The sequence below is a fragment of the Ciconia boyciana genome, chromosome 8 (assembly GCF_034638445.1).
Source record: "Ciconia boyciana chromosome 8, ASM3463844v1, whole genome shotgun sequence".
Taxonomy (NCBI): Eukaryota; Metazoa; Chordata; class Aves; order Ciconiiformes; family Ciconiidae; genus Ciconia; species Ciconia boyciana.
The window spans coordinates 44,399,324-44,405,323 of NC_132941.1; the positions used below are offsets into that span (position 1 = coordinate 44,399,324).

Genomic DNA, 6,000 nt, shown 5'->3' on the forward strand with positions numbered 1-6,000 from the left:
AAGTAGGTTATTGGTGACAGTACAGTACAGCTACAGAGTCAACTAGCCAACAAGCAAGTGAAGACCTTGGTGGCCACTCTGCCCCTGTCCCCCGTGCTGATAACATTTTGCCACTGTCCTAGTTAGTGTAGCTGCTTTCTTGTCTCCTTCTATACATCCACTGCATTTCAGCCCTTCTACAGGCTGTGCTGTACAGCCTTTTTGGTGCCATTTGCTACAGAAGTGATTGATCTGCAAGGCCAAGGAGCCATAGGTGCTTGTTGTTGTTTACCTTTCCCAAAGCTTAGTTTTGTTAATTTGTCTGTGAGATTCTTAGGAAAGACATTACCTACTCTATCTTCCTAGAAACCACTTCCTGCACTTTGGATCCTACCAGGATTTGATATGATGTTACTCATCCTGGATGGTACCTGGAGTCTTTCACAAACACCTTTTTGCTCTTCAGACTTGGCGGAAGTAAAACGTGCTATCTACCAGCAAAGTCGTTAATTTGTTACTTACTGTCCTGATATAGGGAATTGTTCAAGACTCAAGGTATAAATTGTCATATTTGGGCAAAAATAAATTTTCTTGTAATGTTGTCCACAGGGCAAATGAGACTGTAGGTGATGCTCAGTCACCGTATCAGAAACTAGTCCTCCTTCCACATGTACTGGTGAAAAAGTGAATCTTTACCAGAAAACTGAAATTCTTGTTGCAAATAGCAATTTGAGCTTTAAATGAGCATTTAATATATTCAGGGCTACCTCAATAAGGTTTATTTCTGGAACGCTGTAGAAGCAATCTAATGGGAAACCCCCTCTCTGGAAGGATCCACAGCCTTATTTCATGGTCCTCAGGAAATCGTCCTTTCTCTTTCAGGTCCCATCTAGCCATCATGGGCTCACATTAAAGGGATGGAGCCTTTTGCTCCGTAGCGTCTCTGTCTCCTCCCCACTGATCGGAAGGACAGAAGGATAAAGTCCCTCTCTCCCACCAATTCAGGATTGCAGCTCTGATGTTCCTGAATGCGAACAGTTATGTGTGAATTGTTGCTGGGGCTCTGCTTCCTCACCTGCAGCAGCTGAGCCCTGTGCAACTCACTGCGATGTGTGGAAATAAGTTCAGCTGTTTATTTACAAATCACTTAGATGTCTACATTGCATGTCAGCTTCTAAACCATCCTGAGTCCAACAGCGGCTCTGAGCACAGTGCCAGTGACCAAGCACTGGACTTGGCAGCTGCCTGTATGCTAGTCCACCCAGAGCTGGGAGTGCAGACAGGTGTATTTGGTATCGGGGAGGAAAGAGGATAATGGGAATGTCACAGCTGTATCTGGATTGCTCAGCTGAGCTTTCAGCCTGTCAAAGAAAGCTCTGCCTTACTAGGCAATGCAGGTATCTCGGAGGATGCTGAGGGCCTCATCGCTGCTGTCTGCTTCTGTTCTTTGCATGTGTTGCTCTTGTTCCCTTCTGCCAAGGAGGCACCTGCGGAGGGCTGCCAGCTGCCTGCTCAGGTGGTACCAAACACCTGCAGTCACAAGCTTCTCCTGCATCTTAAATGAACATGCCACGACCCAAGAGATGGACAGACGGACCTGCTGTAGGAGAGGCATGGTTCTTGTTCATGTGGCATGAAGCAATTTCAAAGTGAAAAATTTCACTACTGATCCCAGGACTAGGTTAAGAATAAGAAATTATGTCAACATCACCACCTTTTTTACCCAGCTAATCCAACTTGCCCTTCCATCTCCCAAGGGGTATTTAGAGACTTTTCCTCTTGCAATATGGAGGTCTTGTTTAATAATAATAAAGGAGGTCTTGTTTAACAATTGCTAAAGTGTAGGTCAAACAAGCAGGTATTTTGTACTTGTAGTCCACCAAGCAGCTAACCACTGTACTCCATCTAAGAATGGCAAATCTACAGGGAGTATGCAGGCAAAGGAGTCAGCAACAGCGAAACCATTGTCCAGAGCATGGGGAGGGATAAATTTATAAGGTGCCCAACATGGCTTTGCTGTAATGAGACTGAATGTCAACTTGTGTGCATTAGAAGCTGGAGCAAAAAAATAACCTGCTTGTATTACTGTGCTGTCTGTGTTCTGCTCTTATCCTTGGCTTTATTGGTGGCTGCGCCTAGTCTTTCAGCGTGTAGAGGCCCTTGCAACAGATGAAAGTTGCCTTCAGCACGTACGTGTGCTGTTGGTGTCCTACTCGGTGACGCGACTGCCCAAAGTGGGGGATGAAAGACAAGTGGCCTGACCTTTCCAGAAAGTTCTCTAACTCATGCTGGATGGCTGCTGAGCTGCAGGGACTGCAGGTGGGAATGTGAGATCTTCAAACACTTGTTGCTCTGTACAATTTCTTTTTTGTGTGTCTACTAATACAGTCTTTTTGTGTGCATCTTTCACATGCTGGGTGATCCCTGTTATAAACTCTGTTCTGTAAAAGTCTGTTGTTGAAACAAATATGACGTTTCCTCTGATAGTTTTCAGGTCATGACCATGCCACCCTGGCTGTAAAACTGCTGTAACCAACAGCAGAGCCTTTCTAGGAGGTCTTTGCTTAGCCCAGGGAACAAGCTTCCCTGTATCTACAGGAATTCCCCTTTGAGAGTAGTTGACCGTAGTCAGAGATAGATAGTAAAGGTATTAATAGTTCACAATTAATAAATTAGAAAAGTGTCTGCTGATAAGCAGGAAAAGTATATGTTAAAATATCCCATTAAGGATGGAGGGTGTAATCCTGGAAATACTCTTCCTCGGGTGCTATGTCAAAAAAAGTTGCCATTTTGTGTTACATGGCAGGAATGAAAAAAAGCTTTACACTTTTCCCTCAAGTTTTAAGAAACTACAGGAAACAGGCTTGGAAATCACCAGACCTGAAAGATAACCTTGACCCTGCGCTAGTGTAACTTCAGGGCATCTACTCACAGCGTGCTCCACAGTCAACATGACTGGATCTGGTAATGTTCCCTCTTCAGCTCAAAGAGGAGCCTCTCCTCTACTTGCAGGCACAAGTCTTCATTTTTTGCTGTGGTTTATGTGATCCTGATCTTTGGAATCCAGCATTCCATGAAGGAACAGAGAGGCTACAAACCATGCACACCACTGACCCTGTGGTCCCTCAGTCTGGCCTTGTTCAGGTAAGAGCCTTTGCTAAAGCTGGAGACAGCTGTAAACCTTCCCTCAGGACTGGACTGATGGGAAGTTCTGGGTATCCACTATGTCATTAGGGAAATAATTTTTTTTTTCCCCTTGGAGGCCCTTTCCCATAAGGGGAAGTGAGCTGCTCATACAGGTTGTTGGTTCCCCACCAGAAACACTCCAGCAAGTCAAATGAGTTGCAGAAGGACCTCTGGGGACTGTGCTTGAAAATCATTAGTGGGTAGATTTGAATGTGAAGTCTGTAAGAGCAGAGATCCTCATTCAAAGAGTGCTTGACAATTATAAGTTTGATTTGAGGTCTATTACTCTTAAAAATGGAGATATTTTTTTTCTCCCCACTTTTTTCTAATCCTGTTGTGTAGGAGGTGGGGAAAATTCTGGTACACTCACAGAAGCACCTTTCTTATTATAAATCTAAAGAAGGGCATGAAAGAGGCTGGGAGGTCCTCTCTGGCTGGTAGCATAAACTGGTTGACTGTATCAAAGTTACTGACAATTACCAGTCCTTGAGTTGTCTTTCCATTATGCTTTGATACAGGGGAAAAAAGAAAAAAGTATGAGTAGTTGCAATGGCAGGAGAATGATGGTATGAAGACAGGGTTATTTTGCTGCCCATTTTTTAGAGACACCTTTTAAGAACAGCCTTGTACTACTGCCAAGTTCTAGCTCTGGGTTGTTTTTTTTTCCCCCCAGCCATGCAAGATGTGAAGATCAATCTAAAATATCTGTTTTCAAACTGTCCAGTCTTACGGTACTGGTTTCCTGCAGTGACCGTGAGAATGATTCAGACCATGCTCCGCAATTAAACAAGCAGATGTCAATTTTCCAACATTCCCCTCATCTCCACACCCTTTCAGTCTGTTTGGTGGGAGGGAGCAAAACTAGACTATGGCCACTGTAACTCCAGAGGAGTGTCTCTGCCTATGTGCACAAGTGGGCTTTGGTCAAGTCTAAGGGATGCTGGTTGCCCTCTGTGAGGGCAGGGCATGGCAGTGGTCTGTAAAATCACAAGTTGTGGGAGGGAGGGGTCAGGAATGGCTGTTCATGGTCTGTTCAGAGACAAGCTCACGCAAATGAAACGTATAGGTTGATAACAAAGGAAAAGGGATGTTTCTTCTCGTAAGCTGTAGGAACTGCCTGCCACAGGAGGTTGTAAATGTTCCCTGGGCATGCACTGTTGGCCCCTGTCAGGAGATGGGACACCAGAGCAATTGTCCCCCTTTTCTGACCAGACATGGCAGCTCTTACTCTTGGGTGCCTCTTCAAGCAGTGGAAGCAGAGGGTCTAACGAGGGAGCATTCTTCGCTGCTCAGACCTTGGCTGCTGCCATCCTCCAGGAGCTGCCACATGGCACCAGGCAAGCCAAAGGGCCATGTTGGTGGCTCACAGTCTACTTACTCCTTGTGCCTTGCTGTTGTTCTGATGTGAGCAGCAGCAGCCCTTCCCTGCTCTGTCTTCCAGAACTATGTGTGTTTGAAATCCTGGCCAAGAGGTCTTGGGCAAGCCTGTGCCCAGCAAATGGGGAGCTGAAACCTGCTTGGAAGTCTAAGACGACAAGTTTGTTTAGACGTCCTCAATGCTGCCCTGGGCATTGAGGTGGAGTTAGCTGAACATTCTTAGGTGCAGAGCTGTCGGAGGCTCTGGTGGGGCCCTGGGCATAGTGTTCAGCTCTCCTCTGGTTTTCTTGCAGTGCCATTGGGGCCCATTGCATCTGGAAGCAAATGGCCTTCATCCTCTCTACCAAGGGATTTAAGCAATCGGTGTGTAGTCAATCCTTCTATGTCCACCCCATCTCCAAGCTTTGAGTCTATTTATTTGTGCTGATGAAACTCCTGGAACTGAATGAGTCTGAAATTTCTCCTTATCCTATGTGTTCATAAAGCCTTTGCTTTTACAAGCAGGTTTTTTTATAAGTCTCTGTCCAAAAGTTATTCGGAGAACAGGGCTGTCTAACCATGCATGTGTCACTCATTTTCTTGCTCCCTGTTGCTCAACCCAGACGACGTGCTCGCCCTCCACGAGCTTGTAGCCTGATGTTATTGCTCTGGTTTGGTCCCTGGGCCAGCACCTGGACTAGGCAATTCTGCACTGGGGATGACTGAGGCGAGGGGGCAACAGGCAGGCAGGGGAGGACTGGGCTTTCCACCCAGTTTCCGTCAAAAGAAGTACAGAAGAGCTGGTCTGAAGTGCTGTGTAGGTAGAGCTAGGTAAGCAAGCCTGGGGCAAGGGGCTCTTGTACCACAAACATGCCAGCAGGTAGGTGCCTACATGGGCTTTATTGATACGGATGATTCCAATGGGAACCTAGGTTTTGGTGGGATCGAGCCACATAATGGCTTCAGCATTGCAGCTCGCTCATTCTACCTCACATGAAAACTTAAGCAACTGCTGTGCTTTTACATGACTAACAATGCACCTCTCCCCCAACCCAAGGTGACACCGAGTTCATTGTTCTCCAGAAAAAGAAGCTCCTCTTCCTCCACTGATACCACCACGTTATCACGCTGATCATCACCTGGTATGGCTATAAGGATATGGTGGCTGGCAGCAGCTGGCTTGCAGTCTTGAACTTCAGTGTCCCTGCTGTCCTGTACTCCTACTACGCCATGCAAGCTGCAGGCTTCCAGTTATCCCGCTTCATCGCCATGGCAATCACCTTTTCACAGATGCTGCAGATGCTGGCATATATAATACTGAATGTCTTGATCACCTTCTGGATGGAGGATAAGGTCTGCCACACCACCTGGCCAACTGTTTTCCTTTCATCCGTGATGTATCTCAGTCTCCTGGTGCCCTTCTGCAACTTCTTCTTCAAGACTTATCTGAGGAGCACCCAGAAATCAAAGGGGGAATAA

General features: G+C 46.3%; 1 pseudogene; it reads left to right on the plus strand.

The window, feature by feature from the left end:
• Positions 1-2,271: 2,271 nt before the first annotated feature.
• On the plus strand, positions 2,272-6,000 carry LOC140655682 (very long chain fatty acid elongase 6-like; annotated as a pseudogene).